This window comes from Suricata suricatta, chromosome 1, assembly GCF_006229205.1.
Source record: "Suricata suricatta isolate VVHF042 chromosome 1, meerkat_22Aug2017_6uvM2_HiC, whole genome shotgun sequence".
Classification (NCBI taxonomy): Eukaryota; Metazoa; Chordata; class Mammalia; order Carnivora; family Herpestidae; genus Suricata; species Suricata suricatta.
In genome coordinates this window covers 127,499,985-127,526,365 of record NC_043700.1, presented here as the reverse complement: position 1 = coordinate 127,526,365, position 26,381 = coordinate 127,499,985, and the positions used below count along the sequence as shown (strand labels likewise).

The following is a 26,381-nucleotide window of genomic DNA, read 5'->3' as shown; positions in this document are numbered from 1 at the left end:
ATTTGCTGATTATAGGCCTCATTTTTTTGGCAACAACTTACAATTTCATCATGGAATAACTTTTACAGAAACTCTTTGGAGTTAAGTTCAAGTTGGCAAGTTCCATGGTGGAGCCTTGGTTTTTGATGCCTAGAGATAGGTAGAAGCCACACAGAACTGTCATGGTCAGGAGTTCTGAGAATTTTTGCATAACAGATGGTGCTGGCAGAGAAGATGGATGGCAGGACAGTAGCAAGGTCAGGATAACCTAGTATTCTCAAAAGCCAAGGAATTAGGAGGAAAGGCAACTCCAGAGACAGTACTGGGAACTAGAAGCCAGGGGAAGGGAGGCTGCATCTGGTGTGGCAACTGAGAATTCGGTCTCTGTATAAAGAAGATAACTACTAAAGCCTTCCTATGTGCTTAGTTATGCCAAGCGCTTGTCATGGGTCATCATTGTGATCCTCACAGCTCCCACATTATAGATGGGAAAAGCGAAACTTGGAGAGGCTTAGTAAATTATCAAAATCACTGCAGCTAAGTAATAGATCTGGGATTTAGAACTAAAATATCTCACTCCAAGGGAGCAATCTTTACCAGTATGGTCTGGAATTAGACCTCTGTTCCAGCATGGCTCTGAAATGCACAAACCTTGTGACCTTCGGCAAGTTACATTAATACCCTTGAACTACAGATTTCCTCTCTATGCGTATGGGTATTTAATAATACCTACTTCATAACATTATTATGGGTTTTAAATTTATGAAGTAGCAATGATTGTAAAGAGATTGGAAGGGTACCTGGCACCTGGAAAGTATCAATGCATGTCAGCAGTTATTATTATTAAATTAAATGATGAACATGAGAGTCCCGAGCTGGATTTTTCAAACCGTGTTCATAAAATCAAGTTAATGGTTCATGACCAATGTTTCTTTTTAAATGAAAAGGAATAGAAGAGAATGGAATGGGAAAAAAATCAGGATTCATTGTATATAGTAAAAGTAAGAATTGTTTCATATATCTTAATCCTGTTTTGTGTGTATGTGCATTGTGCATTCTGGGTAAAAATGAAAAAAATATATTTCTGATTATTAACTGTCAAAAAAAAAGTATTTTAAAAAATCCTTTAAAGTAGCATTGTTCAAAGCATTGGTCTAGGAACCAGTAGCATAAGTTTCACTTAGGAACCTGTTTGAAATGCAAATTACTAGGCCCCACCCACACCCATTCATTTGTGTTTTAACAAGCCCTCCAGGTGATTAAGAACAATTATGTACTTGCATTTGGATTTCATGAAAAAATTAGATGTCTATATATATGTATAAATTATTTGAGAGTAATTAAGAGTACACATAGTATTATATTGACTAAAGATTTAAATTCTACATAGAATGCCATCTTGTGTGACTTTTGTTTTCTGTAGCTGTTTCCCCAGTTTTTTTTAATGCTGCCTGCTTACAGTGCAGTGCACAGATCCCACAGACATCAACTAGTTTATATGTAGAAGGACACTGAATTGTTAGATCCTGTACTTTCTTCTAGCACAACAGGATAAAACGTTAAAATTCTTGTGAGTAGCCCTGAATATCTAAGTTGTGTTTAATTTGAAACATTTTAGAAATAGTCCAGATACTTGAACAGCTGCAAAATTAGAAATTAAATTAAGAACTCATAAAAACTGCACTCAATATTTTAATAATTGAGATACTTATTTTGAAAAGCACATGCAGGCAAAAAGAAAATGACAATCTAGTTAATGTAAAACTAATACTGATGATAAAATCTTTTTGGTTAAAATGGAAATGATAATAGATTTTTATACTAGAATATTTTTCCCCTCAAAAGAAACAGTGAAGGTGTTTAAGATATTTATTTATTATTGTATGTCATTACTTTAAAGAGAGAGCAGGAGCTACTGCATTGATGAATATTGGTTCATTATTGTGTTTAATGTAATTTATTATATTTGGTTTTGGGTTGGAGGGTCTATTGACTTTAAGACTTAAAAATATACTCTTTGAAAACAGCATCCAAATTGACTAGAAAAGTCTTGAGGACTTACTTTGACAATTTTTTTTTAGTATTCCTTTGGATTTTTAAAAATGTATTAAAAATTTTTTCCTTGGATTTTCAGAAAGCAGCTTTTCAATGAATACATACATATTAACATTTCTAAGATTTTAGTGATGTATGAAACCATTTCTCAAGACAAAAGTGTCAGGAGAAACAAAAGTCTACCTTCTGGGTCACCACGGGTGAAATTTCGTATTTAATAGTAGCTTGAGAGATATTTCCAAAGATCCTTCTCTGCTTTGCAATCTGTGGTTGGAGAAGAGTAGAAGGGGAAGAAAGCTGGGAGGCTGTGGGCTCAATACTCTCTGGTATTAGTATCTGTGAACTCGGGCAAATCATACAGTTTTTCTGGACTTGAGTCTCCTTCTCTGTACTGCAGGGGGTTTGGGCTACATACTTTCTAAGAGCGTTCCAGCCTTGAAAAATTCTTGTGTTTCTAAATGGTCATGTGTTCCTTTGGAACAATTTTGGTAAGAATATGGTTATGTGTATATATTGGCAGCGCTCAAAAAGACAAAAAAAAAGATATTTGACTTTATAGACAAATGAGGATCTGGAAGCCTTATAGATTATGTGACAAAATTTAGCTTGACTTTTCCTTGACACATTTCATGTAACAATCGGCTAATTTTTATCAGTTTTGGGTTGGGGGCCCAGGTAATACCATTCACTGGGTGGCATCTGAAAATGCATGAGCGTGTTCTTGCTCATCACAATGATTGGGTGAACTGGCATTTAGTGCCCAGGGGTCAAGAGTGCCACACATCTTGTAATATGTTTCGACAATCCCTCAGTGTAAGGAAGCCTCCCTCCCTGAATTGCATGAACACCTCCATTCAGAACTAGCTAATGAAGTTAAAAGATTTAAATTTAAATTCATATTTTTATAAAGTCATCTGGGCAATTAGAATATATGCAGTTGTCATATATTTTCTGTGGTATTAGTAACACAAATGCAAACAATATCTATTCTGAGATGACAACTGGTGTTGATGATGCATGGGAGAGAACAGCCTCCAGCCCCCCACACCGTATATTGACGATGCAGTAAGAAAACAGTAAAAATCTCAGCTCTCTTAGTACAGTGTGCAGCTATAACTTGAAAACATTCTAGGAACAGTTCCTTTGAGTTACTAGTCCTTGAAGTTACTAGTTGCTTGATGATAGTCGTATTTTCAGTGTAATGGTTTACAGAAGTTTCCATTCAATATAACTAGACGTTTCATGTGTCTAAATAAATGTTCGGATAAGACATTAAATGCATAGATTTGATTCTCTATGGTGGGAAATACCACTTGCCTAATAGCTCTATGCATGATGATGAGTGACGTGAGCACTGTCTTGTTCCCCCTCCGGCCTCTTCTGCACTTGGGTTGGCCTTCACATATTCCAGGTCAAGTTAAGGATAGAATCCATTTAGCAAGAGTGACTCATCCAGGGCCACCCCAAGACTCTTAGTCACTTTGCTCTGGAATCACTTAAATCACAGGATCAGTTCATTAAAATTATTTTTCCTTTTCTATCTTCTTGAGCTTGTCAAGTCCTTGGTTTGTTAATGTGATCATTTAATTTTAAATTAAAGTAATATTAAAACTATATTGCTTATATTCAGATCTTAGATACTGTAAGTATAGAAGATGTCGAATGGGTAAAACTGTTGTCTAGCAAAGCAAAGCTAATTTGTTATTTCCCAGGAGTTAAGGGGAACCCCTGCTTTTCCTTTCTTTGGTGAATCTGGGCCTTAATACTGCTGTGGGAGAAGAGGGAAAGGGAAATTAATTTAAAATGTGTAACTTTTCTTTTCCTATAAATTTGGTAAAATTTTAGATTTCAGGACAGAGAATTATAGAATTAAATCTTTTTGCTAATCTTTCATGTTTAGTATTTATGCTAGGCCTCCACAATTAACAAATGTTATGCCCTGTATTCCCCTTAGAATGAATTATTTGGACATCAGAACAAAAGTCCACTTAGAAAACAGTGATAACCATCTTACCCCAATCTTTCAACATGGAAAATAAGTCAAAGTGATGTAAGAGATTTGTAGTCAGGACGTACAGAATACAGAGTCAGGACAAGGCAGACTAGACTCCTGAGTTTTGGTGACTGGTTTTCCTACCCTATGGCCCTATTCCTCCTTGACCTTGAGTTCCCTAAGACAACTAGCTGCAAATGCTAGCTTAAAATGCCCAGTGGATATGATGAATTACCTCCTCTGCTCCACAACTAGAGAGGTACTAGTTAAGTACCACCTGGAAAATTTGAGAAAATAGTCACTCATGATTTTTGGTGCTCAATTATTTAGGTGAGGCATTATGGCTGAGAAAATAACAAGTGAATCTGTAACCAAAATATTAAAAAGCATTTTTACTGAGACTAGATTAACCCTAAAGGCAGCTGGCAAATATACGATATTAAAATCAAGGTATAACATAATACTTTCTGGCTTTCATTACATTTTAAAGCTAATGCCTTGCAATAATATAAATTCTGTTGAATCCATATGATATGAATGTTCTCAACACTGGATTTTCATTCAATTCAGTCTTCAAGCCACACTACAATGGTACATTCTTCTCTTATATTGTGCTGTTCATATTTCTGAGAAACAATGAAACAAGTAAGCCTGAAGCTATTAGTTAAAGGATTTCATGCAGAAAGCAAAAACAAGATTCAACAACAGCAAAAACTGGCCCATTTCTTTAACCACTGCCTTACTGAGTCAAGTAATGATCGAAGGTGAGTGAGAAAATGGAAGAGGGGGAAAAGAGGCTTCAGCTCAGGGCAACTGCTGTGCAAAGCTGAGGAACAGGGAGCTCCTTTCTGTGCTGTGCCTTTATTATCTCTCTGTTTGTGGTCCCATCGTCTACTGTTTAATTTGTGGAACATTCCAGGGGGTATCCTTAGCTTTCTGACCTGAGTCTGGGCTTGGGGCTTGAAGGCTTTGAGGGATTCCTTTCTGAAATAGGGGAGGACAAAGAGAGCAAGTTGGCTGCTCAGGACATGGCTCAGCTGGTTGTGGCTGGCTTCTCCTTGGGAGCAGGTGAGATCTTTGTGCCGCTGAGCCGCGGGAGGCCAGGCCAGAGCAGGCTGCCCTCCGCAGCGTTGCAGGCATTTCTGAAGAGTGTAGGATGCAGTCTTCGAAAAATGGGCTTACTTCTGTATCTCAAACGAGAGAATACTAAATGCTTAGACTTCCTTCACTCACTTCTCAGTGGTGTTCCATCTGGGAGTTTACTTCTAATGTATTTATTTTCAAGCAAGAACAGCCATTAGTGGCTTATGAGGATGAGTTCTTATTTATTTAGCCAATAACACTCTGACCAAATGTGTAGCAATAATAATAGTGGCACACTTTTGCTGTTGTTCTTTGCTTGATGTAATAAAGATTTTGTTAATGCCTTAGAAAGATCCATTACATAAAATAAAATTATATTGAACTATTTTCAATAGTGGAAATGCCAAGCAATTAGTGTATGGTATCATTAATGAGCTGTATTATTAATGTGAAATGCTAAAATAATTCAGAAAGAATAAATATGTAAAGGTCATATTACCATGAGGCTGGAGGGGGTGGGGATGGAGCGGAGGTGGAAAGGGAGAGAGAATAAGTAAATACATGTGTGATGTTAAGGTGGAATGTACTGAAATTGCTGGCGATATTTCCTAGTAGTCAGGGATATGCTGAGTTACAGCTGGTGCTGCTCTTTGTCAAGGTCATCAGGGAACAGATTCTGTGACTGCTAAAGGGATGGGAGATTGATTCCTGATACCAATGTTGGCTCATAAATTATAACCAGAATAATTAGGACTGTTTACAAACTTGGGGACAGGCAGCAAAGGCCTCTGGTAACTTATATCCAATGGATCAAGTTAAATTCTTTTTTAGACCAACTTAAATTTTTATCTTAAATCTGAGCTTTGATTTGAAACAAAGGTATTAGTTAGTTTTTCTTGAGTTGGTAGTTCCTTTACCTTGCAACTTCCTGTTATTCCATTGTTAAGGTTCCAGAGAATTCTCTTTAGAATACATTCACATAGGAATTGGTCTACCTGCTTGTTTCTGAGAAGCTGAATTTGATGCTGTAGTTGATTTTAATCAGGGGCAGGGAAACACTATTATTTTTTGACTATTGAGAATTGTAGTAAGCAATTTAGACATAGAATATTTGGTAGCTTTTGGAAAGCTATTAAGCTGGCAGCCCCAACTCCTACTAGAGTGATGTATTTACCTCTGTGGTCTGAGTGTAGCACTTTGTTTATGGAAAACAAGTGGCTACTAACTGGGAGTTGACCCACTTATTTGAACACATTTTTCCCCTCAAAATAGAACTTACATGACATGATATAATTCTTCATTATTGTGTGATGAATTTTTGCATTCATTTGTATTATGAATTTTCCCCATATAGACCATCTGACATAATTTTGAGTCTCAGATGTTTTAATCTTTATGTTTTTAGTCCAACACAAGTGCTTCTTTCTGTAGCCTACAATTTGCCTTTTGTTATTAGGTGTGTTTATTTTAATACTTTTCTGATATTCAAGCATAATTGACTTCTATTTTTTCATTGTGCATGGTATTTATAAGAGGTAGTGCAAGACTTGGTATTCTGAGTTGATCAATTATCCCATTATCTTGCTTCCAAGTTTTTGACTAAATTGGGCATGATATTAAATGTCTTTCACTTTATCACATAAAAACAATGTTTTCTTAAACTAATTTTAAGTTGATAATATTTTCATAATTAATGACTTTTTAGATTATAATTGTTTATTTTTTAGTTCATTTATGGCTAGTATGTTATATTTCTTCCATTTAAAGCAAGGCTTTAGGAAAATAACAGTTCTGTTTTCTCATTTCTTCAATTTTTTGTGTGTTTGACTATAAATATCAGAATCATAAATTATGACTAAAAAAATAAGTAATGGAACCATATCTCTTTTGGTATTAATTGCCACTTACTCTTCTGGACTCTCTTTTTTTTTCTTTCTCATTTAATATTAATAAGTCAGCCAGGCTCTATTTCAGTTCAAGTGCCATCTAGAAATCACCAGGACTCCTAGAGCCTGTTCCCACCCACATGGCTGTCTGGAAATAAGACTGATACTGGGCAGGGGTCCTAAGAGGGATTCTGAGTGGATTAGCTACTTACTGGGGTCTGGGAACCAGTGTTTTTCAACTATACTTTGATCATTAATGTACAATTGCTTCTTGGTTCAAGGAAGACGTTTGTAAAGAGTACATTATCAACCAGTAGACCAAGGATTTTGTCATGTGATGATAGCGTTCAACATCTCTGAGAGTCCCTAATGCTGTTTCAGAAGAATGAACCAGAAGTTCCCTTAGAAGTTTCAGCCACTAAAAGATTCTAGTGGATTTGAAACAGTATTGAGTAGGTGACAGACCCACATCAAAAGCCCTTTCCTCTTGCAATTTCAATGTCTTGCTTCAGTCCTTTCTCTGACCACCTTTTTCTTTTGTCTTTCTTCCATTTTGCTTCCTTTTCTTTCTTTGCTTTATCACCATGGAATCTTACCATATCAGTTTTCTGTTTTCTTCCTGTATTCCTTCTCATTATGTTTTCTTCCCATATCCTTCTCATATTATTCTCCTTATTATGTTTTTAGGGTATTTATCTGGTCCCCTTTCTTCTTCAGTTACACATTTCCAGGATGTACTGCATTGATCATTGTTTTTGTTTCCTTTGGGTGAATTTATGCACTAGATTTTACACTTTGTCCCAAACTTCTTGAACGAACTGTTGTATACGTATTATTAACTCCTCCATTCTATTCCCACCCCATCAAGTTTGTGTAGAAATGTGAAACCAGATAAGCAGTTGATTTTCAAGCATTACATTGGTTTGTTCAAAACACTCTAGATATGAGAGTAAGTTCTAACATTCAGTAGAAGTGGCAAGTCACCTGTAATATTTTGTAAAATGGGGATAATGATCAAGTGAGATAATATAGCTGAAAGCATTTCATGGTGCAAAAGTGAGTTATTGTTACTGAGAATTATTATTCAAGATAGTCACCATTTAATATCATGGTACATTTTTAAATAATATTTTATTTTTTAACTTTTTATTTTGAAGTAATTTTGTACATAACAGTTTCCAAAGGATAGTACAAAGAATTCTCATTTAACCCTTTCTAAATGTTAGGATCTTAAAGTTATCAAAACCAGGAAATTAACTTTGATGTAACACTATTAACTAATCTGTTGTTATTTAAATTTCATTGGTTATATTACCAATGTCCTTTATATGGACTTGGATATAAATAAGAATCCCATATATGTTTAGTTGTCATACATTTTAGTCTCCTCCAGTTCTTCAATTTTTCTTTGTCTTACATGAATTGACAAAGAATAGTGACTGGTTGTTTTGGAAAATGTCTATCAATTTGAGTTTTCAGGTGGTTACATTCAGGTTATGCATTTTTGGAAAAAGTATCATAGACTGATGCTATACCTTTCTCAGCTCATCATATAAGGAAATACATGATGTCAAGATGTCTAATTACTATTGATGTTAACTTCAGTTCCTCAGTTGAAGCCTGACAAGTTTCTCCCCTGTTAAGTTGCCAGTATCTTTTTTGTAATTCGTAAGATATTGTGGGGGAATATTTTGAGACTAAACAAATGAGTAGTTTTTTCATCGTACTTTGAATCACACATTTTATCAATCATTGATGATTCCTGCCTGACACAGTTGTCATTGATGGGGCACTGGGATGGCTAATTTGGTGAATATTTGACTTTGGCTCAGGTCATGATCTCACAGTTTATGAGTTTAAGCCCCATGTGGGGCTCTGTGTTGAGAGCTTCAGATTTTATGTCTCCCTCTGTCTCTACTTCTGTCCAGCTTATGCTCTGTGTTTCTCTCAAAAACAAATAAACATTAAAAAAAAGTTGTCATTGAGATGTTTGCCCAATGATTTTTTTAATTTTTTCATTCCTTCTACATTAAATTCTTCTGTAAGGAAGAGCTTTCCTTTCTCCACCACTTATTTACTTATTCAATTATTAATTATATCAGAATGGGCATGTGGATTTTACTTTTTTCCTGTGAGTTATAATCCTTTATAATTGATGTTTATTTTGTTGCTCCAATTGTCCAGATTTGGCCATTTGACCAATTTTCTAGTTGGCGTCTGTGTCCTTTCTTCCTATCACCATCATTTTTAGCACACTTCTTTTCTGGTACCACAAGATGCTCCAGGTGCATCTTATACTTTTTTCTGATCCAGCCCTTGAATCAGACATTCAAAGAGCCAAGATTTCTTTTATTGAAGAATGGTGTTTAGAAACCAAGATCTAGGTGTTAGATGTGCTGTTACAAATCCTTCAATGACACATAAAGCAATTTCAGAATTACTAGCCCATATCTCTGTGAAAAACAAATTTACTAACTAGAGTACAATGCTTGTGTACCATTGTTTTTCTTTTGCCTTTGAGGATAGAAATGAAATACTGTGGCCTACAAGCAAAACTATGGAGATATCCTCTTTATATGAATATTTGAGTATATAAGCAAGTAACCTACTAATCAAGGTGTTTACTAGACTAATTTTGATACCTGAAACATGAAAAAGAAGCATCATATTTCTAGTAGGTTTTCTGCCTATTGTAGAATTTGGGCAAGAATGCTCCTCACAATTAGGAAAATGTAAAATCCCATGGAAACTGCATATTATATTTGAAAATTTTAACTTTTTGAGCTTTCACTACAATTTGGTCAGGAACTAGTGTAAACAGCAGTTTGTTTATAACACCATATCAGCTTCTTAAATGAATCCTCACTCTTATTGTTCTAGTTCTTTTGCAATTTCTCCAGCTCCATATTCCCTGATTCCTTTTCTTTAAGTCTACACTGAGACTTGAATCATCCTCAGGTTGTGAAGGTGAAGATGATGTACAATTTTGTAGCCCCACTCCCTATTTCTAGCATTACTGAAAATACCACATTGTTCCTGGCCAATTCTGCATAAGAGACATTCAAGAGACAAGAAGAACTTTTTTCTATTGAACATACCTCTTGTCAATATAAGTATATACCACAGATTGCATTTGATAGAAAAACAGAAAACAATAAAATAAAATCCCCAAAAAACAAATAAGCAAAAAAACCCCAGAAGTCCAAAGCATTTGGTTGTTGTGAGATTGCCAATATTAAATGGCTGAAATAGCACTGAATTCCAGTTAATACCAATATTCAGGTTTCCCCCTCTTCCCTACCCTTGTTTATATCCCTTTAACTTCAGATAGAATTAACAACACATTAAAGTTCTTTACCTAGAACTTTTAGCATCTGCACTTTGAATTCTCTCCCCTCTTTGGGAAACTGAATATCATAGTAGCTTGAAGAACATAGGCTCTGGATTGCTTACTCAGCTTCTGATCCTTCTCTGCCAGTTCTGTGGTTCTTGGTCAAGCTACCCAATATCTGTTGGTAGTAGTTTCTTTTTCTAGGAAATGAAAACCAAAATGGAATTCCTTTATATGGTTGTTATATAAAGTTTAAATGAGCTACTAGATATTAGTGCTTAGAGGCATCCCTGGCACATAGCAAGCATTCACTAAATGTTATTGCTGTTGCTGTGGTTATTACTTGTGTACCATGGCTCCCTTGGGGGTTTCTGCATCATACTGCATTTTCTAGATAGGTGGGCATTTAATATGCATATGCACAGTAAGGAATAGGAATAGTTATTCTTGTATTGGAAGGAGTCAATTCCTCAGGTGAGGATAAAGTTGAAAGGGGATAATAATTAGAAAGTAAACAATAGGGCACTTGTGGGGAAGAGCACTGGGTGTTATATGGAAACCAACTTGACAATAAACTATAAATTTAAAAAAAGTAAACGATACACAGGGTGACTGGGTGGCTCAGTCGTTAAGCAGCTTATTTCGGTTCAGGTCATGATCTCACAACTCAAAGTCTTGTGAGTTTGAGTCCTGCATTGGGCTCTGTGTTGATGGCTCAGAGCCTAGAGCCTGCTTCCGATTCTGTGTCTCCCTCCCTCTCTTTCTCTCTCTCTCTCTCTCTCTGCCCCTCCTCTGCTCACGCCCTGTCTCTTTCTCTCTCTCAAAAATAAACATTAAAAAAGTAAACAATACAAAATACCATGTGATTTAACTCATACATGGAGTTTAAGAAACAAATGATTAAAGTAGAGAGAGAGAGAGAGAGAGAGAGAGAGAGAGAGAGAGAGAAACCCAAAAACAGACTCAACTACAGAGAACAAATTGATGGTTACCAGAGGGGAGGTGGGTAGAGGGATGGGTGAAATAGATGATGGGGATTAGGAAGTGCACTTGTGATGAGCACTGGGTGTTGTATAGTATTTTTGAATCACTGTATTGTACACCTGCAACTAATATAACACCTCATTAACTCTATAGGAATGAAAATAGAAAATTAATTTAAAAAGTAAACAATACAACACTACTATGTGCTTTTTACTATCCTGTTGTCTTCTCTATTGATTTAAGTCTCTCCCATATGAAATAAAATAATAGAAAACAGACAGCCCTTTTCCAAGTTTTTCTGAGCATAATAAGATAAGATTTCATGAGAAGCCCCAAGATAAGGAGAGACCTAAGCCAAAAATAGATACTCCAACCTGACAAGCCATTTTGTCTTTCTGAAAGATGAGATCTGTAGAGTGCAGAGTACCACAGTCTCTTTCTCTGCTTTGTTTCTGGGTTTCAGTGAAGAGGGAAGGGAGCTGGCAGGGATGGGGTTGATAGGAAATGTCAGAAAGGGAAGGAGTGGCCTAGATCAAGTACAGAAAAGAATTGTATTAATCTAGAATTATCAGATATTAGGACAAAGTAACTTCTATTAGAATGTCTATTTTTAATAGTGTGTCTGGGTTAGTACCCTATAATATAATGGGTGTTGCAAGCATTTCTGATGCTTAGATAGAGGTATGATAGTGACTCAGTGCTTGGGCTCCTCTCCTTAACTGTAACTTATGAATGTCAGCATGATTACTCTTGAATAGAGAAAGAAAATTTTAATCTTTTGATAGTACTGCTTATTTTACACATGTTTGCATCTCATTTTGATTTGGTAGCTTCCAAACCCTGGGGAATGTATGAAGTAGTTAGACTACTGTTACTCTTGTAAGATTTTGATCTTTTATTTTAAGCAGCATAGTGAACTTTTTTTTTTCCAGTTAATGCATTTTCCACTATTAGTCACACATGGTGGTTACAAAGTTCTGTTTTCTTTTATACAAATGCCAACATTTTTGTAGCTTATTGGCTGATGGACGGTGCATGCTGAAAGTTACTGAGAACCATGAAAAGAAGAGACTACAGGTGTTTATTGACTGAGGGTAAATAAGAGAGTCATTGATACCGTATTGTCATCCTTTGCAGGAATCTAGGAGAGCTTTTGGTTGCCTGTGGCTTTGTGGCTTAGCAGTTGTAAAACAGGAACAGCTTGTGAGTATCACCATGTGACAGGGCCATGAAGCAGCAGAAATAGGTCCATCACAACCGCTATTGGTTGGTGCATGGGAATCCTTGGAATGGTGGGAATGTTTATTTGTTTACTTTTCATAACCTAAAGTAAAGAACTTCTTCCTTGAAGAAGTCTTTTTTCCCCTCTGGCTTTTGAGGAGATTATAATCTCTTGCATGATTTATTGATCACCTTTTGACCATAAGTGTATGTCATGTCATGTTGGACAGGTTTCAAGTTCAACAACATATAAAAAAAGATGGCCATGCAACAATGTGAAGACAAGCATACTTAAGCTCCAGGGTATATTCAGTTGTAGTAATAAAAAAGCACAGCCATAGGTTTTCCATGGTTCATTACATTTTCATGTGAGTTTTGTAGATCCCTGGCTACAGACATCAGCACCCATATTTTGGTCACAAGTTGAAAACCTTTAGGGAAATTGATATTATCCAGTGTCTGTGGTGAACATGTATCCTTTCTGGGCAAAGTACTGCCTACAAAATAGAGAGGGATGAATATGAGATTTATGGATATACAAAGAAGGAATTAAGTCATTTCCTAAAGTTTATTAGTGGACAAAGAAGGAAGAAAGTCATCTCAGGCAGAGAGAAATCCATGTGCAAAGAAATAATGCTATGATGAGAATATTAGGAGACATTTGGTAAATGTCCAGGAGTCTAGGATGAATTTGGACAGTGTTGATGATGAAGGAGGAAAGGAGTGAAGAGTTATGAAAGGCTTAAAATGACTAAACTGGGTGATTAATTAATGGAAGGAGGTTAAAGAGAAGGAGATGGGAAAGACCCAAACCAGCTGAGCTTATTAGTCATGGATGTTAGTGACCACATCTCACTCTGTCCCATCCATTTCTGAATAGCCCAATCGGGGTATTAAATCATGTGCTTTTGTGAAGCCTAAAAATAGTTTCATGCCTCAACTCTGTCAGTCATATGAGCAACTTTGGGAAAATAACTTCTGTGTGTATTAAATTCTGGAAAAGAACATTTACTTCTCGGAGATTTTATAAGGATTAATTGGAGGGAAGAAGTCACTTTGTAATAACTATATAAATGCAAAATGTATTGTTACTCTGTTGCTGACTGCCATTAATTGTCAACATTGAAAAGTGTATTTGCGAAAGCAGTTCCTTTATGCTTAATTAAGAAATGCAACACCGTGTCCCTAATTTTGTAGTTATACTGTTGTAGCCGTCTCTGGACACATTGTGGCTTTGCCATGCACTTGGGTCTCCCCCAGCATTCCAGCCCCCTTTCCATCTTTGTAATTTCTAATATAAACAAGAAGTAGTTATGGTTGAGTTCCTTTTTTCTCTTAAGTTGGTTAATGAAAAGTGTGCAGTCCTTTTATCCAAGTAAAATAAATGCATAAGCCATGAGGCAAGCTAATAGTTTATTTTTTTTCTTTGGTGACAGGAACAAGGAGATTTTTTTGAGGAAACAAATACTTGTTAGCAAAGCATCAGTGTTAATGTGTCAAAGGTGACTAACATTTTGATTCTCATCCAGACACCTACTGCAGGGGAACTAAGGACACAGTAAAATAATGGCCATCCTGATTGAATACCTGGCATGGCTTTCCAGACGAGATTTCCATGCTGCTTGTAGAGGTCTGGACCAGGTCTCACTAAAGTTTTGTAGACAAAAGCTTACTCCTTTAACCCAACACTAGACAGAAAATATTTTTTTGTATGACCTGCTTACTTTAGTATTCTGAATTTTTCAGTGTTACTAATGTAAAAAGGAAGAACATTTTAGCACATAGCTCTGGGCTGAGCCTCATGCTGAACTGACTTTAGAGAGTGAGCTCTTAGAGAGTGAGCCTCTACTTCGCTAAGAGGGGAAATGCATAGGCCAGGCCATAACAGAGTGGAGAGCAAAGAGTCTTTCTCCTCTGAAGCCCAGAGAAAAATTATAATCTTTGGAAAGAGGGCCCTGGAATCTACATCCTGACAAATTCCTCAAGCAAGTCTTGTGTACACAAAAGTTTTAAAATATTTACTAAAATATCTACCCTCTACTATGGTCCTTTCATGAAAAAAAATTACAGATATGTATAACTAAAAGCACTTATCTACATTCTAAGCAAATGAAAGGTACCTCTAAGAAGTCACATGGCTTTATGTGGAAGGCAACCACCTGGAAGATTAGAAAGTCATCATCACTCTTCCATTCCTTCTTTTCCTCCTGTGTGTGGTGATGACTCAAGTTCAAATATGTGAAACCATGAAAAGTGAAGGCACATTCTCAAGGGGTCCATTTCAAGAGAACTCCTACTTTAGCTTACACCCCTGACTGGACCAAGCATTAGTCCTTTCCTTGCACCAGCTACTATGCCATCTCCCAATATCACCACTTACAACAACGTGCAGACCAAAATAAGACAAAGAAACATATGCCTTACATTTATTGCTGAAGGAGAAGTGTGGCTAGTGATTGATTCAGCTCTGTGCCATGCAGCATGGCAGCCAGAGGTATCCAGTAGTTGCCTTGGTGCCAGTACACCTGAGAAACTGAGTTTTTCATTTGTTTCTAATTTTATTTAACTTAATTAACTTATATTTGAGTTTAAAGACATATTTTTTCAATTACTGCAGTTTCAGTATTTTTCAGAATAACTGGGTTTCTGGAAATCTGCTTTTTAAACTGTAAGTTTTAAACTTAATTCCAAATAGTAATCAAGTATTTCTGATAAAAACTTAGCCTCCAAATGGAAACGTGCTCTAAGCATAAAATACACAATGGATTTTTAAGACCTAGTAAAAAGAATGTAAAATATCTGACTAATATTTTTAATATTGTTTATATGTTGAAATGGTAAATTTTTGGATACATTGGGTTTAAATGGATTATTAAAATTAATGTCACCTGCTTCTTTTTACTTTTTTAATATGGATAATAGAAAATTTCATGCATGGCTTTTATTATGGTTCTGTGAGACAGCTCTGTTTCAGATGTTTAACATCCCCATATGCCCATAGTATTGGATACTGAGAAGTCTAGTGTTTCATGACATTCATTTTAATGTCATGGCTGCAATAGGGATTAAACATATTAGATGATGACAATAAATAATTTTATGTCCTTAGAAAATAGTTGGGGGGCACCTGAGTGGCTCAATGCATTAAGCGTCTGACTTCAGCTCAGGTCATGATTTTGAGGTTAGTAGGTTCAAGCCTCCTGTTGGGTTCTATACTGACAGTTCAGAGCCCAGAGCTCTGTTTCCCTCTCTCTCTGCCTCTCCCCTGCTCACACTATGTTTCTCTTTCTCTCTCTCTCTCTCTCAAAAATAAATAAACATTTAAAAAATTTAAAAAAATTTGGACTACTCTATTACTAAAAATACATGTTATTAACCCAATGGAAGTTACTGCCAACCTAATAGGCATCAAAGCATTAAAACAACTGGGAACATTTAGAAAGAGTATGGAATACATGTTTACCAAGATCTCCTTCTTATTCCAGATTCCCTCCCCACAACTGTTTTTTAATTTAAATTTTTATTTTTTTAAGTTTATTGTCAAATTGGTTTCCATATAACTCCCAGTGCTTCTCCCCACAAGTGCCCCCCACCATGACCATCACCCCCTTCTCTCCCTTCCCCTCCCCCTTCAGTCCATGGTTCGTTTTCAGTAATCAATAGTCTCCCTTGATCTGTGTCCCTCACTCTCCCCACAACTTTTAAAGAAATTTATCTTAGTCAAGATTAGATAGGCAAAATATATTGTTTCAATTATATCACATGATGTATATAAATCTAGCAATAAATATTTATGAATCATCAGTTAAGATATGGAATGCTCATGGCCTCAGAGAGGAATAAAGGAGCCTATAAGACTTCATTCTTGCCCATGTAAAACTTAGAAACATATTTTAAAATTTGGAGATATAGGGGCACCAGGGTGGCTCAGTCAGTTAAGCGTCAGACTCTTGGTTTCTGCTTAGGTCATGATTTGGCAGTTCATGAGTTCAAGCCCTGCATCAGACTCCATGCTGACTGTGCAGAGCCAGCTTGGAATTCTTTCTCTCTCTTTCTCTCTCTCTCTCTCTCTCTCTCTCTCTCTCTCTCTCTCTCTCTCTGCGCTCCTCCCCTGCTTGTATTTTCACTCTCTCTCACAACAAATAAACTTAAAAAAATTGGAGATATGAAAGGACATACATAATGAAGGACTAAGTTGTAGATTCTAATTGTTTGGAAATTTAGGGGAAAACCAAACAAATGTGAACTAGGGTTTTGTAAAGTGAAGGCTATATAGTGAAGATGGGTCTTGATCTAGGATGGTCAGATTTGCATGGCCCTGGGGGAGGGAGCTCCCAGAGATTTGCAAATTGACACACTGGGCTTTCTTTTGGGTTATTGATCACTTCCCCAAAGCTGTTTATTTGCCTTCATACTGGAATATGATCTTCTTGAGGACAATGATTCTGTTCATTCCATCTTCTCTGTTCCAAAGCCTTTAGTGCCTGGCACATGGTGGGTATTCAGTTATATTTATGGATTTCATCAAATATCTAAATGAGTAAATGAGAGCATTCTCATCAGAAGAGAGACTAACTCAGGAAACAATAATGGGTATGAGCATTTTGAGATGGGGGCTACAGAAGACCTTTTATGGCTCTACTTTCTGATCTGAAAAAATAGAAGTGTTTCCTAACTTTTTCTGAGGATTTTTGGAGATCTTCACATATGAAGAGAAAAAACTTGATAAACTGTAATGTACTATTAAATCCAGGGACTTCATTATTATTCACCCAGAGACAGGTTCTTCTTCATCTTTGTAGTTGTCACATTGTACAGAAATGAATATTCAATAACTAGTTATTTAGCAAATGAGTCAAAGAATGAATGGGAGGTCCCCTGTCTTGCCACTTCCTTTTTTCTGTCTTTACCTGCCTGACAACGCTTGCAGCCTTCTTGTTAGAAAAGTGTCTAAATTCCGGTTAAACTTTGAAGAGAAGCTTGGTATCTTTGCTTACAAATCAATTTCACGTGTATGAGTCCATGAATATTTTCATATCTCTTTTGCCTTTTCAGTACAATTAAAAAAAATTTTTAAACAGATTCTTCAGTCATTAGAATTGATTCAGATTTTTGAAGTTTCCAGATATATGGCCTCAGAATTGAGTTTTCCACTCAGTATATAGAAATATATCGAGATATAGAAAACATATCTCAATTAAAATATACTTTCACATTGCTCATGTGATTCCTCCTATGTAAAGCAGTTAGGGAAGACATAAAATATCTTTCCTGAAATCCTGATTCAGATACACCCAAAGACAATAATTTGGGGGCAGCAAATGCAAGATTATTATTAAAGAAAATAATTCATCAAAAATGCTAACTTAAAAAAAAGAAACTCCACCCTAAGAGAGATATTTACAGAATTGAATGGTTTATTCTGAAGGTTGCAGGAGTGATCATCCATTCTTAAATTGTAGCTTTCAAAAAATATTTCTCTGTGATGTACACTTTTTATATCTTACAATTGCATTTGTCAATTTTACCTCAATAAAACTGCGGTGAAAAAAAGAATGTTTCTCTCCCTGACTCATAAGCATTTGACCTAAGGCTAAAAGGCTCAGAAAGGTTTTGTCACCACCAGCCAAAAGAGAAGCACAATGCAGATCCTATAGATAACACTCTAACATCCTGTCTCCAAGCTCTGAGCATTCATTTCCCATTATACTCCTTCCTTCCATTCTCACCCTTCCCCAGGCCCTCACCTTCTGATGCCTGGATTATTGCTGTTTTGTACAATCATTTAATTTATCTGCCTTTAGCTTTTGTTGCAATTAAATCCATCTTTCATATTGGTGCCAGTTCAGTAAACCACTGCTTTCTTCCTATCTTTCCTCTCTCCATGAGTGTGCACTGGCCACACTTCTTGCTGGGGCTTTCCAGTCACAATTGACCCAGTCAGCCTTCTTTCTCTATGTATTCTTCCCCACAGGTTGGTCTTTCCACTGTCCTCCTCCCACATTCCAGTATTCCTCCCTTCGCTACTCCTTTCCCTGCCTGGAATTCCCTCCTCTCTCCTGTGTGAGTCTGGTCAGCCCTGGGTCCTGTCCTGTCCCTCCATGAAACCTTTCCTCAAGTCTGTCCCTGCGAGGAGTGATTGCTCTATTGTCTTAAGTTTTAGAGAATTCTAGCTATATGCTTGATTTTATCATTTATCAGATTCTACTTCCTAGGATTAGTTTTTATCTGTGTGTTTTAGCTGGATATTGCTTATTTAGATGAAAAAAACCAAAGTATAAAAGGAATGTCTAGTTTATAAAAAGACACATGCACACATTTAAAAACATATGAAATGTGTTATAGAAAGAGGACATATTTATCAGTATATTAAATATAGAAACAGTATCTAGCACTCGAAGTTGAAGCGGTACCTGAAGAACACTTTCTCTTTAAGAAACTCTTTATCCAGGTATTTAGAATGGTTCATCTACTCTAACCTGGTGTCATGTTTGTTTATTCTTAAAGCATAATAAAAACCTGCTTCTAGATCTGCAACTTTAATGTTGTGAGTTTTCCTTTCTTTTTCATGATACTTTTTCTGGTTTGAATTTATTAAAGGATCATTTTACTTTGAACCCTGAGGCTTTTCATGTAATTTTTAATTATGTATATATATTTACATTTATAATACATGATAAATACATTTATAATTATATTTACAAAATAAATATGACACATTAAAAATGCTACTTTTGTACTATGGGTGGTTGTGATTTTGCCTTTTACTGAGAACCCCTTGCTCCTAATAAATATCACACTCTAATAGCACAAAAGTAGAATGGTGACAAGATGTGTCTCCATATTTATGGCCCTTGATCTTTACTATCCAGAAATACTTTTCAAAGATCAAACCGCAGCACACTTGCCTCTTGGCACTAGAAAACTTGAGCTTTGATGGTGATCAAGTATTGCCTGTGATGTGGCGGCTCTTAAAAGGACTCTTCAACAACTTGATGGGGATACACACTGCTCTTTTGTTTCAGGGAAATACTTTGCCAAGATTAAAAAAAAAACTTATAAGAGTAGTACTTTCTTCCTTTGGATTTTTGACTGGATACCTATTATTATGAAAAAGTGCCATGGAATGTCACATTTCATTTTGTTGAAGCTGGTGCTAGGACCCTGAAGAAAATGTCTGCCATGCACCATGCACCACAATGAACAGACAGAAGATCACATGTTCACACAATTCAGAATATTTGTTCTCCTTTACTGTCCCTTCAACCTGATCTCTTTTCTTCTCTTTGTATCTCTCCCTCTTCTCCATCTCCCTCTCCCCGCCTCCTCAGCCCCTCCTGCCCATCTCCTTCCAGGTTATCTACCTGCTTCCCCTCCTGTCTTCAGGCTCATTTTTCTTCCTCTGCTCACCCCAGCCTGCTTTTCCTCCTATGCTCATCTCTCTCTCTGTCATATCCTCACCGTGTCTTTCCTCTCTTTCCCCTGAGTCTGTATTCTCTCTACCGGTTTTTTCCTTTGGAAGGCAAATCTATGTCTGTGGTCCAGTAAACTGTTGGTTGCGTAGGATCCTGTATTGTGTAAGCTTATCTTCTTTGTCCTTTCTACTGTTAGTCTGTTTCTTCCAGATGAGCTCTTAGAGTGGGGTAATTTAAATAAAGCAGTCAAACAGCCACCCACAAAATACAATGAGTCCTTTTTAAAGATAAAAGTTGCTTCAGGATAGATGTTGACCATTCCTGTGACTTAAAAGGCCATTTTGAAAAATATTTAAAAATAACAACAAAAATTATGTTTACCACAGCTGAGACAGAGATAGGAACTCTGATTAAAAAAGATATCTGTCTTATGTGGATCTTTGTGTAATTAGAATTCATTAAAATTGAAAAATGAGACCTATTTTACATATAATTGAATATTTCTTTTACCATCCAAGAAAGATTTCATGCTGATGTGGTAATAAAACATGGCATGCTGCAGGCATTGGAGTTAGGCATTTTGTTAGTTTTCTAAAGCTGTTGTAACAAAGTACCACAAATTAGGTAGTTTCAAAACACAGAGATGTATTCTCACATAGTTCTGGAAGCTGAATGGCTGAAATCATGATGTCAGTAGGGCCATGATCCCTTTGAAATCTGTAGGGAAATCCTACTTTGCATCTTCCTGCTTCTGGTGGTTTGCTGGCAATCTTCCTTGGTTTGTAGCTGTATCGCTTGTCTTCACTGTCACCTGTGTTCTTGCTGCATGTCTTTGTATTCATGGCCATCCTCCCATAAGGACACCAGTCATACTGGATTAGGGGCCACCCAACACCAGTGTGACCTCACCTTCTTAACAAATTATATCTGCAATAACTCTATTTCCAAATAAAGTCACATTCCTAGGCAGTGGGGGGTTAGGACTTAAAAATATCCTTTTGGGGCCCTTCTGATATCTTCTCCAGCCACTGAACCTCTGGCCTAGCATTGCTTTTATCATGTCCCTCAGCTGTTGTTGAGGTGCAAAAGCAGATTAAGCATATGATGGCTTTTATTGAATAAGAATCGAATGAGAAAGAATAAATAGATGCAAAGGCAGAGGAAGAGTTCAACATTGAGAAATGTCGTCTTGTGCAAATCCAAGGATGGAAGATAATGGAATACTAGGAGATGAAAGAAAAGCAGATTGAGCAGAAGGAGAAAATTCAGATGTCTTATTTGATGAACCAATCAAGGCTCAAAGACCTCAGAGTGAGAGATGACCTTATTACAAACCTACCAAATGAAGCAAAACAGAGACTCAGGAAAGTGGTAAAAGATACAACCAGGTACCAAGTGCTGCTGGATAGCCTTATCCTCCAGGGTTTGTACCAATTGTTGGTGCCCCAAACGACTGTTAGTTGAAGGAAACAGGATTTCCCTCTGGTAAAGTTTGTCATGTAAAAAGTGATTCCTATGTACAAAATTGCCACCACAAATTAACCAGAACTACCTGTCTGAGGAAACAGCTGGTGGAGTTGAGATCTATAATAGGAATCATAAAATATGAGTTCCCAATCCCCTAGAAAGCCATTTGGATCTCCTAGTCCTGCAGATGATGGCAGGTGGGGTGCAAATGCCAATAGGAAGTTTTTGGACTAAGCTTTTAGGAGAGTTAGGTGATACTCTGCTCTCCTAGAAGGTTCTGATAGTTGAAGAAACAAGATACCTGTGTGACTCCTTCTTTGCTGTTCTAATATTGTCTATTTATCAGTGGACATCCTTCTGTAGCTAATGCCTATGGTATAATTGTTAACAATGAAAACTTCACTTAATGTAATAAGGAAACCTTCTTCTAGCTTACCTAAAAGTAGCACAGCTTTCATTTGCTTCTGTAGCATGAAGGTGAGGGTATCATATGGTGGTTACAGGAACTTCACCAAGTTTTCTGCCCTTCCCCTGGTTTCAGTTCTCCAGCCTATAGTGTGAGGTGTGTGGTGTTATCTGATATTAAGTCTCTCCTTTTAGGCTTAAAATGCATGGTGTGGGGTAGGGGCAGGGCGGGGGGTGGGGGGAGCATGCATTCCTTCCAGCAGTAGTAGCTTCGCTGTTAACCTGCTTGGGCCTAGAAGTGTTCCTCATTTGTAAATGCGATTTAAAATCGAAGCTATGAATATGTTTTTTTAATTAAAACAAAAGGTTTACATGGGAAAAAAATCTGTTGGGGTAGGAACACAATTTACTGCACAATAGGTAGTCTGGGTTCTGGTCTCATTTCTCTACCAATCAATCATGTGATCTTTGGCAAACTACTTAACCTCACTGGGCATCAATTGTAACATGTAAATTATAGTTTTATATCATTGTGCTATAAGGATTAAATGAGATAATACTTGGCAAAATGCCTGGCATATAGTAAGTACAAGTACTTAGTAGTCATTCTCCTAGTTATTATTATTTAGGGTGATATTTTTATTGCTCTTGTAATGTTAGAGATACCATAGCTTAGTACCTGGCCCACTATTGTTGGTCATTAAATGTTAAATTTCAGTCACCCGGGGCCATTATAATTTGTGTACTGTGGATATTGAAAATGCTGTCAGAGAATACTCAACTATAGAGTTGTTGAGGTTATTATACTTTACTAAAGATTTGCCACCTGGATGCTAAAGAATTATTTAATTTACCATGTCTTTTGGAATTGTTTGGAAATGTAGGGTAACCCTAGGATAGTTTAGCAATGTAGGTCATGAGTAATTAATTGAAGTTCAAGGAGGCTGAGTCCTGATCAGCTTTCTCTATATCTTGTCATAATTTTCTTAAAAAGAAAAAGGCTATTTAATTTATATGTAACAAATACAAAGCTAAGACTATTAGATATTATATGATGATGATGATAGCCATTTTTTGATCCAGAAGAAAGGGACTGAGAGCAGTTAAATGATTTCCCGTTGTCACCAGGAAGTGCAAGTGAATTAGAGGCTAATTAAAATCAGTACTCCATCATCCAGTAATTCCACTACTGGATATTTATGCAAAGAAAACAAAAACACTAACTTGGAAAGATATATGCACCACTGTGTTTATTACCACATTATGTCTACTAACCAAGATAGGGATGCAACCCAAGTGTCCATCCATAAATGAATGCATAAAGATGTGGTGTATGTGTATGTGTGTATAATACTCCATTATACACACACACACACACACACACACACACACACATAATGGAGTATTACTCATTCATAAGAAAGAATGAGATCTTGCCATTTGAGACAACATGAATGGACTTAGTATAATAATGCTAAATGAAATAAGTCAGTTACAGAAAGACAAATACCATGTAATTTTACTCATATGTGGAACTTAAAATACAAAACAAATGTACAAACAAAGGAAAAAGAGAGACAGACAGAAAACCAGACTCTTAAATACAGAGAACAAACTAATGGTTGCCACAGAGAAGATAGGGGGGAGGGGTGAAATAGATAAAGGGGATACAGAGGAACACAGAGTCATGTATAGAAAAGTTGAATCATTACAGTAAAACCTTGGTTAGCAAGCATAATTCATTCCAGAAACTTGTCTATAGTCTTAAGCACTTGTGTATGAAAGCAAATTTCTCATAAGAAATAATGGAAACTCAGATGATTCATTCCACAACCCCAAAATATTCATGTAAAAATGATTACATACTGTAATATAACACAAAATAATACAGAAAATGCAAAATATAAAGAAAAATAAACAAAACAACCTGCACTTAATCTTTGAAAACTTTTGTGGCTGGTGTGAGGGAGACAAGAGAGAGGAAGGTGATTGTGTAGAACTGTCACTAAGAGAAACACTGCTATCTATTGGCTTAATGGAATCTTTTTCTTTCCATGCAACTTTAACAAGGAACCTATCCAATGACCTATAATGAAGTAAACATTCCTAAGTGTACTCTTATATGGAAAAACAAATAACTGTCAATAGGTGCTTTGATTTAAAAAACATTTTATGTTTTTTTATTTATTTTTGAGAGACAGAGACAGCACAAATAGGGGAGGGTCAGAGAGAGAGAGAGGGAGATACAGAATCTGAAGCAGGCTCCAGGCTCTGAGCTAGCTGTCAGCACAGAGCCCGATGCGGGGTTCGAACCTGAGCTGAACCCAGACGCTTAACCAACTGAGCCACCCAGATGCCCCCATAGGTGCTTTGAAGGGGCAAAAAAATATACCAGTGCCTGTTGTGGATGCCTTCCAGGCTTCTGAAAAATCACTGATTTCTTCCAAACTCCATGTACTGACACTGAGCATCCAAGCATGGAGATGATCACCCACAATCCTACATCGAGAGAGAGAGAGAGAGAGAGAGAGAGAGAGAGAGAGAGAGAGAGAGAGAGAAGAACCATTGTCTCAGTTGTGATCATGTGGGTTTTGGTGTCACATACTACTTGTATTCCAAGACATTGCTCTTTTATTAAGTTAAAATTTATTAGAAATGTTTGCTTGTCTTGCAAAACATTTGCAGAACAAGTTACTCACAATCCAAGGTTTTACTGTATATTGTATTCCTGAAACTAATATAACACTGTTATCTTAATTATAAGTCAATTAAAAAAGTGTGGGAGAAATCATAACATTGTCGATTGTTCACATTCCAAAGGACGGAATGCTGAAAAAGGATTTGAGTGTATCCTTAGGTTAGGTAGACCATGTCAACCATCTTGTGGGTGGCCCTGGCTTACATTTCCTGTCTCTTAGATTAATTTAGCCTTGTCTCTGCTTTGTGGATCTTCGACACTTCTCTGTCACTCCTGACTTTTTCACCTCCTGCTCTACAGGAAGCAGCAGATAATAGCTACTAGACCTTTATTTATTCATAGGAATATCTTAGTCAATTGGTGATTTTTCAGGGAATTTGCCATCTAACTCCAAAAGAGGGCTGGGAAAGAAATTTATTAGATTCTGTCAGTTCAGAAGTGGCTGCCAAGCCTCCAGTGGACAACTTGAGTGAGGACGAAGTTGTTGGAAGTGAATGGGAATCGAGCATGATGGGCCACCAGAGCAGGCATAAACCTTGTCCCTGTTGTTGCCATGTCAGCCATGTGGGGAGTCCTCCCTCAGTGTTCATTTTGGCCCCTGGGACTACTAATATGCCCTTATTGGTCAACTAACCATAATTTTTAACCCACTTATAAAAACAGTATAAAATAATCATAGCACACCACATTTAAAAGAAACCTTTTCTTTTGTTCAATTTTTCAGTTCTTCTGTCCAGCTACCTAAATACTCTGTTTAGAATTACTTTTTTTTTCTTTTTAAAAGTACCTTGTATTTTTTTTTCTTTAATTACTTGATTGCATGTGTATATCTGGTCTTTAGTTATGCATCTTTGCTGAAAAAAGAAAAACAATTTGAAATAGTTTTAACACAGAGGAATTTATCAGTTCCTATAAGCAAATGGTAGGAGGGGATGGTGTGGAGCTAATGTTAGGGCTGACTAGGTCTTGGGGTTGACTGCTGTTAGGATTCTTTACATTTATCTCCTTTTCTCTCAGTGTGATTGTTCTTTTCTCGGAGATTATATTCTCCATCAGCAAGGGAACCTTCTATAAGAGGACCTCATTCACATTCATATAGGCTGACAAGGAAAAAAGAAGAGTTCTCTTCTAGCACAAGCTTGGGCAATCTCAACAAGCTCTGATTAGCTCAGCTCAATAGAATATGTAAATTCTAGCCCACCAGGTAGGACTCAGTCATAGTCACCTAACAGCAGAGCCATGTGTCCAGGGGAAAATGTTTTGAAAGAATAGGTGATATTTGGGGTCCCTGAGTATCTCAGTCAATTAAGGCTCCAACTCTTGATTTCAGTTCAGATTTTGATCTCAGGTTTGTGAATTTGAGCCCCATGTTGGGCTCTATGCTGAGACCTCAGAGACTGGGATTCTCTCTCTCTCTCAAATAAATAACTAAAGTTATAAAAACAAAATACTAATTAAAATAGGTGATATTTGGGTATTAAAATAATAAATGCCCAATGTGTCTGAGATTGTGAAATGTTTTCTTATCTACTGCTTTGTAATTCTCCATGATTTTTTCTCCTTGGGTTGGGTTCTCTTCTCCACTCTTCAGATTGCCTGATTATGGTTTGTTTACAATTTTGGTGTCTGCATGAGAGGTTTGACCTAAATCACAGTTGCAGTGTCCTCACTTTTCTACTTGAGAGTTCTTATGACAGGGGTCCTAACCTGCTTATGTTGCTTTTATCTCCAATTTATTCTTTTATAAATGATCTACAATCCTGTGGAAATTAGGTCCTCATTGGTCTTACTGAAAGTCTTTGTGGAATGGTCCATTGACATACGATTCCTGCAACTTTTATTCTGTGATGATGCAGTCCTTCTT

The 26,381-nt window shown here is 36.7% G+C and overlaps 1 protein-coding gene and 1 pseudogene across 1 annotated transcript in view; both read left to right on the top strand.

The window, feature by feature from the left end:
- Window positions 1–26,381, top strand: part of ARHGAP24 (Rho GTPase activating protein 24) — a 484,571-nt gene that overhangs the window by 7,030 nt on the left and 451,160 nt on the right. The gene's annotated exons all lie outside the window — the stretch shown is intronic.
- Window positions 14,667–21,648, top strand: LOC115295639 (annotated as a pseudogene).